The sequence below is a fragment of the Trachymyrmex septentrionalis genome, unplaced genomic scaffold, assembly GCF_001594115.1.
Source record: "Trachymyrmex septentrionalis isolate Tsep2-gDNA-1 unplaced genomic scaffold, Tsep1.0 scaffold60, whole genome shotgun sequence".
Classification (NCBI taxonomy): Eukaryota; Metazoa; Arthropoda; class Insecta; order Hymenoptera; family Formicidae; genus Trachymyrmex; species Trachymyrmex septentrionalis.
The window spans coordinates 1,844,119-1,858,191 of NW_017305779.1; positions in this window are offsets into that span (position 1 = coordinate 1,844,119).

Genomic DNA, 14,073 nt, shown 5'->3' on the forward strand with positions numbered 1-14,073 from the left:
AAATTATTATATCATTGTTTAGAACATGTTAAATATATATAATATGACTAAATGATATTAATCACATTTGCATCATTTGAATAAGGCCAATCTTTGTTATCCAATATGCTAATTTCACTATTGAAGATATACGTATATATTATACAATTTAATGATTTTTACCTCGTATCTAATATTAAAACGGCGAACTGGGGAATGATATTATATTCCGGCGTCTGGAGAGAACTCTGCGAACATTACATTGTTCTGCGAACACGGTGTCTAATTGCGGAAAGCATTGCTACTCTAAATTCAAGTATTAAAGATGTTATATATGCTGACGGTAACGAGCACATATTTACATTAACTAAAAAATCTACCCAAGTTAATATGCAAGAACTTATGGTGTAAAGGTTGAATACGTAACACAGTCTTACTTTCGTAAACTGAATTTTCCTACCGTCTGATCATGAGTGTTATTTATTAATTTTTTAATTTTATATTAAATTTTGATGACAATTTATGTTAAACTTGCACCTGTACTTTGCAATTAATTTTTACGTTTTTGACATACATATCTGCATATTTCTAGCTTGAAAATGAGTATCAAATCTTTGCTTCTTGCCACTCAAAGGAGATATTATGAATTTATAAATATATAAGCACAATATAAGTTTAATGAAAGAACAGTATGAGAAATTTTAAGGGTGAATAAATTATTAAGTAATATATTTGATAACAATAATATAATATTAACCCATTAAGGCCCATAATTAAATCAATTTCCTTCTATAATTAATATTTAATTGTTTATGCCAATTAGCTGCACAATGATTTCAATAATGTGCTTTTTATGTTAGATATTTTTTTGATGCTCTGGTCCTATTTGCAATTATTTTTTTTTGCTATCGTTGCTGATGTAATTATGGACCTTAATAGAATAATTAAATATATCATATTACATCTATTTTTTATTTGTTATTGATGTCCTTACATATCTTGTATAATGTAAAGATACACTGAAAAAAATTTCTGGTTGGTAATGGACGAATCAGAATTTTCTAGTTAAATTTATTAGAATCCTAGTTGAGATAACCGGGATTCTGTTTGATACAATATTTCTGGTCAAATCTACTATTCTTATTTTTATTAGAATGAAAAATTATATCAATTAGAATTCCAATTATTCCGACTAAAATTCTAATAGATTTAACTAGAAAATTCTGATTCGTTCATTTTCCATTAGAATTACTATTTAATTCAACCAGATTATTTTTCTCAGTGTAACATTGAAAAAATTATTACTAGATTGATATATACTTATCTATTATAATGTATATTACTTATGAATCTTAGTTATATTTGTATTTTAACGACTGCCACACATAACACATATATACGCACATTTAACCCCATTGCAAATCGAGAAAAAACATTGATATATCAGAATATCACAGATTTTCAAAGACTGTGCATTTGTCGACTCCGTATAGCAGGAGTTGCTATTGAGCCGAATTAAATACGAAGAATCACGCCGGTTTTATTGCCTGAAATCTCAACCCTCTCAGCGTTGGGTTAACAACCGACCCTGTAGTATAACTGGGGGTCGAGAGAGCGCACTTGAATGGCACTGTAAAGTTAAAAGCATTGTTCCGCCATGCTGGCCGTCCTTTAGACGAAAGATACACTTGACTGTGAGATAGAAGACGAAGGGTCGAAACCGGAACACGTTCCGGCAATGAATTGCATTTTTCTGGACGAATTCTTTGTATACGTACATATGAATTACGCAAAGATGACCCTTAAAACCCAAAATCAACGAACTTACAATTATACAATAATAAAAATTATCGCTTTAAGCTATTTTTATTCTATTAAGTTTGTTGACTTTATAAGGGGTTATACTATAAAAATGTTGTTATGTATAGTATTTCACTGAGAAAGATTTTGTAAGTCGAAACATTCAAAAAACTTTATAGCATTGTACTTATTTAATTAAAAACAAATTTTATTATATGAATAACAATAATTGCTCGTTTAAAAAAGCCTTGATTTATTAATTATAAAAACTATTGTAGCCTTGACATTTTTGTATTAAAATTTTCATTTTAAAATTATCTCGAGAATGTTTTTAAGAGGAAATGCGGTAGTGAGACACCTTATATAATGTATAATATGAGATTTAATAAATATTTAAATTTGTCTTAAAATTTTTTTTTTAATTTTTACAGTATTCCAAAGAGTGATAGTATTAAATAAATAATAAAATAACTAAAGATCATACATTTATATTATATTTAACTATTATGTAATATAGTGTAAAATATGTAAATATACTATATATAAAATATAAAATGAAAGCAGGATAGAAAGTAATGTAGGCTGAGTGAAATGGTTAATTGAAACGGGCGGATATTCCGGCGCTGAATAAAATTTTAGGTCATAAAAAATTAACGAATACATTTTAAACCCATAATGGCACATTAAAATCCTTTGTTCTTTTAATGGGCCAATCAATGTAGAGAATAAAATAGTAAGATCTTTACTTTTGCATATTTAAAAGAGTAAAAAAAAATGAACATAAAGCGTTACATGCATTTTTTTTATTTGCTCATTTATCGTTATTTTATCTTAGACATAACTAACGTACGTATCTATTTAAATTGGACGGCTGTCGTTAACTAAACAAATAATGTGGAAATATTATTTTAAAGTTGCAACGGGTGACTTCTAATCATCATATTGTTTAGTGCGGAGAAGCTTGTTATTCAAATTAAGCTACTCAAATTAAAGGCTCCTGACTAACCTCTATTGGTTTGTGATGTTATGAGCGAGAAATGACACGTAGAAATTTCTTATATGCCATTTATACGTAAAGAGAATTTGGATGAAATAGAATAATGAGATCGCTTTAAAATATTTAAAAAAATGAGTCAAAATTATCTCCCCTGATAGTCAGTAGATAAATAGTCGTAAAAGACATGTAAGTTAAAATAAATAGGCTTAAGCTGAGGGTCACTTTCTGCCTATTTTTATAAGTATTTTAAAGCGGTCTTATTATTGTATTTTATTAAAATGTTCTTTACTTACAAATGGCATGAAAGAAATTTCAACGAGTTATTTCTCGCTTATAACGTCACAATTTAATATATGGCCGTGGCGACTAATCAAGAATTTTAACAAAATGTTTCAAGTAGATTTTATGTAGGTTTGGGTCGACTCGATTAGCTTCATGGTAGCGTATCGCTCTCATAACGGGTCGTTGGCATCGATGACAAAGTTTTCGAGGTTGCATTAGCATTCGTTCCCTAGCTGGCGGCGGCGGCGGATGCTTGGGCTCGTGTGTAAACTCGGTGCCCGGAGGGCTTGCTTTGTTACAGGCCGCAGACCTCTGATACCGTGGCATACTTCATCGCCGAGTATTTCGAATACTCTTGGCATGATGTAGTTACACGCCCGGCCCGGGGAAGACCACATTCTCCGGTTCCGGGCCCCGAGCTTAACTCCGCAGTCTTAAACCTCTGCCGCTGAGCGCCCAGGCGGACTTGCTCAGGCATCCCCTTCGAAATGGCCGAACCCGTGTCATGGGAAAAGAGAGAGACAGAAAGAGAGAGAGGGAGGGGGAGGGGGAGGGAGAGAAAGAGAGAGAGAGAGAGAGAGAGAGAGAGAGAGAGAGAGAGAGAGAGAGAGACTATCTCAGTTTTCTCGGTAGCGTTAAATTCTTCGCGCGCGACGAAAAAGTCGGACAGCCAGCAGAAATAAAAGGTGTACGCGTGCATGACATCCCTTTCGAATTCCTCAGCAAGGACCTCCGAGATGTTAAATTATTTAGGCATAAAGTTGCAAAGTTAAAAGTATCCGCGTGAGGTATTAACTATAATTTACATTATGAAAGATATCCAGTGATTTAAATTGAATGCAGAAATGCTCCAAGAACGATTTTTAGTTTAGTATTATCTGTATTTCTTTCTCTCTTTTTATTTTTCTCTTGTATTATATCTTTTCGTATAGAGGAGTGTATCGCATTGTATTATGAACTTAAAATTTATATATTTTTTTTGTCTATTCTTTAAATCTGAATCAGTGAATAGTCACTAATTATCCAGTGGCATATTTGGTACTGATAATCAGTGAAGTTTAACTAAAAAAGAAAGAATATTTGAGCATTAATAACTAAAATATTGATATGCATATTAATTTCAATCTTTCAATACCATATTCATTGAATTTAAGCATTAAAATAAGGTTAATTAGATCACATAATAAAGATTAGCTAGGTTAGGGATCTCACATTTAATTCATTGATTACCAGTGGCACACTTGGCACTGATATCAGAGATTATCCACTGATTCAGATTTAGAGTGTAAGGAAAAATTCCCATAACACACAAATTTTCTGTTTTGATAGAGGAAATAAGCTCCATAGTTTTGGCGTAAAAATTGTTTAATTTAATTATAATGGTTGTAAAGTGTTTATGGGTACAAAGATATAAATTATACGAATACACGAAGTGATGAAAATTCATACGAAGATTGTGCAACAGAGTGTAAAGGGAAATAGAGCAAAGGTTACAAACTCTTGCTTTCTGTTAAATTATCAGGTTTACTCCGTTAAACATTACGACTATCTTATCCTAGTTGTGCAACATAAATACATCTCATTTATAAGCAGTATAATAATAAACTTGAAATATTTGTTATTTTTTCAAGGCTTTGTTTATTCGATGTTTTTAATGATAAATAAATTTTTGTTTGTATATTTTGTTCAAGGTTTTTAATTTACTTTCGTATTCGAAAAAAAAGAAATAAATTTGTAAAATAAATAATTTTGTAAAATAATTTTTAAGCCTAAAACTTTAAGCTTATAAAATTTGATAATAAAAAATTGTCTTTAACTTTATATATGTATCTAAAACCAAAATAACTGAAATTGAAAAGCTTTGAAAAAGAATATATGGTTAATTACATTTTTGTTAAGAAAATATCAACTTTTAGTCGATGAGAATTCGTACGGATATCTTGAGATGACAAAATACAGAAAACCCGTTTTAAATATTCGTTCTTTTCCTCGATCATAAGAAAAATAATCTGCACAGATACGTAACCGCGAATAAATTGTCTGTTGTCGATGGAGCTGGACGTTAATCGATTTTTCATATTTGAAATTGAAGGACTGCCGGGTTCCCGACTCTTGCGGAATTTATCGAAACGGACGCGATCGCGAAGGGCAAGGCGATATATCACTGCCGCTTTCCTCGTTCCAGAGCGCGCAGTTACTCTCCTCGCATCTTTCTGCATTCGACAACTGTCAATCGGCGCATCGCGACGTAGATTTGTAGCACTTTGACGGATTTTTCGCGCGGACGGTCCCGTCAATGCCGCGACGCGACACTTCGTTGATTGCAAACAGAATCGTAGTTATCGTCGGACAAAAGGCAAGTCCGCGTGATTATGCTTTTATGGTTTTTATTTACGGATTATCCTGATATGACATAATAAAATGGCTTAATAAATGATCTCGGAAATTTTGCTATGGAAAAATTGATTTAAACATATCTGAGTAGAATATTTTTCGAGTCCTTGCAAAAAATGAGAAATAAAACTAATTTCTTCCTGTACGGAATTAAGATATACTTTTTGTTTGCGCTGCCAATTCTTTCTTGGATTATTTATGAATTATATTTAAAAGTAGAAAATATATATACGTTATGTATATCAGGGAAATCAATAATTTTATATAAATTTGTTATATATTTATTATATTTTATATAAACCTCCAATTTTTGGAATAGTTTTTTTTTATATTTTCATGATATGTATAAACTCACACATATTAATATATATAAAATATAATTTTTTTTATTATTACATATTAATAATCTATATTGAAATTTTCCGCATTCTATTTTCAAGAGACTATTAATCCATCGTGGATCGGTTGACACTATTTGGAATCACTCGCTTTTATTTTATAAATTGCTCACTCAATTTTTATGAAATTTGGCTTATGGGATAATTCTTTTAATGTTTTGTTCTGAGGTTAAAAACAAAAAATTTTTAATAACAGATTTAATATAGCGAACAGAATTAAAAGAAAATAATTTGATTAACAACTTGGTTTTAATAGGAAGTTTTTGATTGCAAAGTGACACCAGGTTTCCAGTTTTACTTTGAAGCAGTGCTACGTAAACAATTAGTACTGATTTTCAAATTGACTTTCAAACTTTGATTATAAACTCTTTGACATCAGATCTTCTTTCATATAGGTTACTACATGTTTGATATTTTCAAGCTACATCCAAACTCTAAGATACCAAGAACTTCTAATCGAGGTTCACGATAATTAGATCATTTTTTTAAATTTTATAATTCTGTGATCGGAATTGAATTCAGTGACTCCGAAAACCTTTAAAAAACAAGATCTTCTATGAGATTATTAGAAAGCTCAGGTCCTCAAAGAGATAGATTAAGAATCTATCTTCTCACTATAGTAGACCTTTGATCTTTTTTGGAAGTTTTCTCGAGTTGGCAATCGAAAAGTGTGACATCGTCAATATCGTAAAGCTACGTCAATTCAGTATTTATCCCAGGATGTCGTAGTGACTTTGCCGAAGTCCGATAGCCTGCTGATGAGACAACGTTCTTCATGGTCGAGCGGACTGCCACCGCGAATTAAAGCTAGATCGCGACTAAAGTTCGCTCCGGTTGACTCGATCGCACACAAACTTGATCCATGTAATGCCACACTCCGAGTTTAGGAAACCGCCGAATACCTGCACTTCTAGATAGAGACATGGATTCGTTTAATCCTCACGATCCGTATTGCCAAACAGTTTAATTTGAAACAATACATTGGCGTCTCGAAAATGTTGTAACATTTTTACTTCTCATGAAGATTCTATTTACTTTACATATAATTTTTTCTATTCATATAGAATTTCTCTTAGCAAAATTTTTTATTTAGATGTAATCTTTTTTTAAGCATGTTCGAGCTTCGACTTGCTTATTTTATTAATGCTGGGTTGGAATTACGATTGCGGAATCGTTCGTTCGATTCGTGTCGATGTTGCATTAATCATCCGTGTCTATTCTGGTGTCGCGTTGAATCCCATTTCATTTACGGCAACGTGCGTTCGATCAGGAAGCGATGTAAGATTTCCGGCGTGATTTACCCAACGGAATGCGGGTTGATGTATGCGTAGGGCTCGGCGGATAGGCGCGTGGTATTACCGCGCGATCCGCTTGCGTAAATATCGCGCCGGGATAGGTATTACCTACGCTACGAGGCGTTGTGACCGTGCTTGTTTGCGTACGCTCACACGTCAGTGCATACATGCACACACGTTTGCACGTAACGGCACATTGTAAATACGTATACACACGCGACCCTAGCGTATGCACATATCTGTTGAACGGGGGTTGTAATTCTTTCAGCCACGGCGGCATGAACGGGCAGAAGGAACGTGGGGAGAGAGAGGACCGTGCAGTTGTACTGTAAATCTCCAAGTTCGTCGCCGACGCTAATTCGAAGTTTGGCGCAGTTGCTGCAGAGCTCTATGGTCGCTCATGCGCACACCTACATATATATTCACATCCTCGTGCATGCACATATATACCTATAACGGACGCAAACACGTAGCTTTTCGCATAAACCCCTCCGGCACATATTCGAGCGTAAGCAAGGTGTATAGCTGCCGCGCGATCGTCATTGCGAGAGTGGTTGGTTGAGAAAGGGTAGAGAAAAGGACGGAGATTTCGAGAGTGGACGAGGGAGGGATTATCGTATATTTGAACGGAGTTCGAGCGAAATCGATATATACACGTTTCTCTTAGGCTGCGAATAATTGCCATGGATGATGGCGGCATTGCGCGAAGGGTAACGCGCCGTTGTTGTAAAGAATTGGGATTGAATTTTGCGAGCGATACAGCCGCAACCCTCAGCAGTTCTTTATGACTTCGGTCGAGTACTCCGTTTTGCCAAGAGCTTGTCATTTGTGCGTTCGTTGAACCTTATGATTCACAAACAATTTGTGCGATATTGTAAAATGATCATGCGACTTCTCTGCTGTGCTGTTTATTGTCTGATTCTGCAATGAAACGGTAAAATTTAATAATGATAATGAATTATCAATGTTCTGCTTAGAACAATATCAACAGAAAGAAAATAACAAAATTGCAAATCTGGTGCACATTTTGTTATCCGTCATATTGTTTGTTGCACGATGAGATGGGAAAATTTTGTGAGATTATGAAATTATTACTAGATGATATATCGGAAATTCTTTGGAAAGAATTTTGGAATGATAGGAAAAACGTGCATAATACTTTGCGCGATAAGATAACGCAAAGTATATACGTAACCTCAACGTTTCTCCGTTATAAGGTAGGAATCCGCATCGTCATGCAATCGTCAACAAAAAATAATCTTATTACAAATTTTCATAACATTTATGAAAATGGCAGAGACATTAAGATTTTTTTAATTATAAGATTGGAATTAAGACCGTTTTAAGGTTTTAATTAAGATTTTTTAATTTGTATTATATTATAAGTAAGTCAATGTTTACGAAATTACTGCAATTAAGCCCGTCATACTTACATGAATTTTGTACGAAAAAGTCTATTAGAATTATACTCAGAATTTTATTTTATGTAAAGTATTTAATAGTTACGTTTTTTAAATCGTAGATTATTTAAAAGCAAACAGCCGATGAAAAAAGGAGAGCGAACAATTAAAATGATCGAATAGCTTTATTTAAAAGAATTATTAAATCTTATTATTTGACAAATAAAGATTATTTGGAAGGTAAAACTCTCTCTTTTATTTTTGTTTTGAAAAATTACATATATTAATTTATTATTGATCTGCGTAATTCATGCCATTCAAGCTGCGTTTTAAGCTAAACTTTATCCGAATCTCTTAATTAAATCGCAATTGCATATAATGTAACAAATAAATAAATTTATAATAAAATTATAAATAAAATATTATAGATAAAAATATAAATTATATTATAAATAAAAATATAGATCATAAATAAAATATTAAATCTCAAGACATATTTATTAAATCTCATTAGATTAATTGTCTCATTAGGTTCAATTATATTTTACAGCAGATTTGTAATTAGAAATACGGAACACAGCGTAAAGAGAAAGGCAAGTGGTAACTTAATGAGGTTAACGAATGATAATTTGGCAAATAAAACAGTGTGATAGTTTGCGACTATTGAATTTTTAATCGTTGCAGTTTCACAATTTCGTACGTTTGTTTGGAATATGAACGAAACGTGAGAAACGAGAGAATCAAACGTCGAGAATGAGTAAAGGTGAAGGAGGTCACGGGACAACGGGTCGGTAGAACGGATTACGTGGATGGAACAATGCCGCAAATGCCGGGGGAAAAACGACGAAAAAGTGGTTGGATGATGAAATAGTGGTGCGCACTTCGCGAATTTACTTGCGGTTTCCACTTCGCGCTTTGTTTTATCGACGTGGATGAACGATAATGGACGTAACGCGCGAGTTTATTATTCAGAAGACACATGTCCAAGTACAAAAGTTTTATCGTTTATCTGGCAGCCTGATAATGATTTTTATATGTATAATTAAATAAAAATTTAATTATGATAAATTTCGTAAATAATTGTAAATTTTTGATTAATTAAGGGATAATTGACTTATTAAGAGATATAGTCATGGCTTCATTAATTTTATTAAAATTGCTGGAATATAACAATATATTGTCTTCTATAATTTTTATCTCAATAACTTATAATGACGTAAAAATATACATAATAATGTAGTGATTTCATAATGTAATGCCACACTGTTTTATTTTCTTTTTTGATTAATATTAATGTAGAAAAAGTAATAGTTTATGGAAAAGCACATTTTGCTTCAATAATTCCATTATATTTACTATTAATAATTATTAGTTATAATATATTATTATCATTAATAATTACTTATTAATTATCAAAGTTTTTTAAAAATTGCATAAATTTTTGTCTCTTAATCAATTGTATATCAATTGTATTATTTACCACAATTACTCATGTGAATTTTTTATTAAAATTTTAAGCACAACTTTAAGCTTTACGACAGATTAAAAAAATTGTGGGTTTATAAAAGTATTATTTATTTTGCTGTACGTGTGCGTTGCGATTTAAATTGAAATTAACGGATTAAATGGATTCTCATCATTCGTCGAGATTGACCTTGGGTCGCCCCTTCGATTGCCAACAACTTTATACATTCTGCGTGTAGAAAAGGCCGGACAGGGTATGGGGGGGGGAGGGAGGGGGATAAAGAGTACGCCGGAGAAAGGGAAAGAATTTTCTTGCAAGACACTCTATAGTTGGCCCGGGTGATGCTAGAGGATGGAAAGGAGGGATAATTGAATACAACTTGATCGAGCCGCGCGTTTCCACCCCATTAAATCGGGCTTAAGCTCGCAAGGGTGGGAGACCGATGGTGGGCTTCGCCGGCGGCGAAGGCGGCAGAGGAAGGCAAGGTTGCCACGAAGATACGAGAAGAACGAAGATCTCGGCGATCGGTGAATGAGGGTGCGAGGAGACGAGTGTGCCAACCCTCTCCTCGGCTTCTCTCGACCGCCGTCGCCTCGACGGAAAGGCTAGAGAATGTTTACTGCTGCCCCAGCTGGGGGCCAATCAGTATAGCCGTTCTCCGTTCGCCGCCATCCTTCCGTCTGCTCGCTTCTGCAGAGGGGGTGCGATATAGCAGCTGTACAATGGAAACGTCGACGGCGATAGCTAGGCCCGACGTCGTTATACAGCCGGATTATTCCTCGCTCTCTTCGTCTTTTCTCCCTTCTCCACATTTTTGCCCCTTCCCGCAGTTATGGCAATAATCAAATTAACTTGCTTCGAATTTTAAAGACGCAATCCCTTGCGCCTGAGCCACCCTCACCGAGTCGCACCGAGTCGTTTCGCCTGGCAATTCGCCGCAGCCGCTCTCTCTCCTCGACTCCACTCGGTCACTCGGTTATATTCTACCCCTTCGAAGCACGGTGAAGCTGTGGAATAGTTTCCACTTTCCTTGCCCTCCTACCCATTTTCTGTTGCTGTCTTTCATGCGCGCCCCCGTCAACGTCGTATAAATCGCTCGCAGAGTCTTAGCGCCGCACTCTCGCAAGACTCATCGATTACCGGTTCTCTATCGCGACGCCCGATTACCGCCAGATCTCCGCGTCGAGACACTTTTACGGAGCACGAATCTTACGTTAAAAATTAACTGTTCATAAAAATTTAAGACAAGCACTTGACGTGAGATTAAAAAGATATTGAACAAATATGGAATGTATTGTCTTTTTGCAATTATTGTTCTTATTTCTTTATTATATTGTTTTGTGGCAGAATGCTGCTTTACTGTTTTATTCGAATAATGTTTGCCGAATAATATGCCATTTATATAAGATGATTTAATTAATAGTAAGTTATTAAGTATAAATTACATCAATTATATAATAGTCCGGATATTATTAATGTCATAAAATCGCGTCGATTAAGATGGGCAGGTCACGCGGCGCGTATGGATGAGAATCGAATTGCATATAAAGTACTAATTGGTAAACCGGATGGGAAAAGACCATTGGGTAGACCAAGACGTAGATGGGAAGATAATATTAGAATGGACCTTAACGAAATGGGGTACGAGGGTCACAAATGGAGGGATCTTGCTCAGGGACGGGAACAGTGGCGGGATTTGGTATTTGCGGCAATGAGCTTTCGAGTTCCTAACGCCTAATAATAATAATAATAATAATTAAGTATAAATTGATATTAATAATATTTTATTTAGAAGTGTTATGCTGTTTTTTATTTAGAAGTTTTTCTATTCTTTATTGCTAAACTCATCATTTATTTGTTCTAATAATTTGTTTTAATCAATTTTTTTATTTATAAAGATTTTTACATGAAAATAGGAGAAAATATGTCCGATTTTTTAACTATATTTTTAGCAATATTTTTCAAATTTAATAATTTCTCTCTCAATAATTTCAATAATTTCTACTCCCAGTTATTATTCTTCAATGATATTTTAAGAGAAACGACTTTAATTTGATAGTATTTAAAAATAATATAACGTCACACACAGAGAAAAATGTTCCGATTAAACCAACAAAAGGTCTAATTGGAATGGTATTTTGATGAGACCAAACAGAATATTTCTTATTATTTATCATAATAACTATTTTTTTATTATTATAAACAGAAATTCTGTTTGGTATCACAAACATGTTGGCGTTCTGGATTCTTTTATTGATTTAACCAGAAAATTTTTCCCAGAGACATTATATAAATTACATATTTAAGATATACATCATGTCACGAAAATTTTCGCTTCAATGGATAAATTTTATGTACATGTCGATTAAAATCGGTTATTTCCATGTTATTTTCTGATACGCGATTGCAACTGTCACTGGTCGAGATCAGTCGTTGGATTTCGAATCGGTGAACGTCACTGCAACACTCGTATCTGTGTCGTGCAGCCTATTTTGCTGCAAGAGATTACATTCCCCTACGTTAGAGATAGGTATTCTGATAGGTACGAATCGTAATGTCACGTATTTTTTATTTTATATAGAAATATATAGATATAGATAAAAGTAAAATGAAGGTAAAATTTAAAAAATATTTGTGCTTTGTCAATTTCTTTAATATAAACAATTTTAATCCTAGAAAAATTTTGTTTAATCCCAGAAAAACATGTAGAACTTAAATCTTTATAAATTTATTTACGCGCAATTTTTTAAATTTTATTTTATTAATTTGTTATTGGGTATACTGATCTCAGGTGAGATCGAAATATGATTGTTTGCGGAATTATACTAGAAATAACCATTTATTTAAAATAGAAATCGCACACGATCGGTTTTAAGATGATCAAATGAAATTACTGTTTTTATCGAGAGATTATCCTTCTATCATTCTATGCGAAGCTCAAGGGTACTTTCCGGATTGTGTTTAACGTGATTTATATCGAAAAAGGCGAAATTCACTGGTCGTTATATTCCAAGAAAAAATGATCGAACGGTTGACGAATGCAAGTATTTGGATCGTGACGAGTGCACTGATGATTCGTGGCATTTTTGAAAAAAAACTGCGTTGAATACGTACGGGAAAAGATGAATATGCAAAGTACAAAAAGGAAAGCATTTTGTTCTCAAACAGAATAAAATGATAAGTGTTTCTTTCTCTAAAAATAACTACATAGCTCTATGAAGTATAAAATATGTAAAATATTTGTAAAAATTAAACAATTGCATATTTAATATTAATAAAATTAATAGGATAGAACTCCTGATAATCTAAAATAAATAATTAAAAGAAGGACTGTTAAAGAGTGAGTGTGATAATTGATAACATCAGTTACAAAAAAAATTTAATTTAATATATATTATATGTATCAATATTTAAACGTTTCAATTCCAATTCGATCACAAATTTAACGTATTATTCATATTTTACATATTTATCCATTATAAACTTTTTTGATAAAATAAGATCTATAATATCGAGTGAAAGAAAATCCATGGTTTTAGAATTGCTGGTAAAATCAATTGTAATTATTAATAATAGCAAGAAGACATATAACGATTCATAATATAAAATAGATGAAGTATAACACTTTGTGCATGATAAAAGAAAAGAAATAGAAAGAGATAATTTGCGCGCGAAAATGAAATATTCGATCCATTCGATAATCATCGAAACACATTAGCAATATGGCGCAGCCATGGAAATGCATTTAAGTATGCATTACGAGTCACACTGACAATCCCATTGGATTACGTCCAATATGCTGCAGCGGAAATGCGAGCCGCGACGTCCATTATGCCGTCATATTCCGCGGCGAACACTTGTACGTAGCAAGTCCGGTCGTCCAATATCCACGATGATGTGTATCCAAGTTAAAATCGTTCGCTTTAATTATGCAGACCACTTAATACAGACAAAATTGTTGGAGATGGTAATTTTAAATATGTTGTGTGTGTGCATATGAGACTTGCGTATTGTACGATATAATTAGGAACTAGGAGCAATTATATTTTTCTGGAAATCCTGT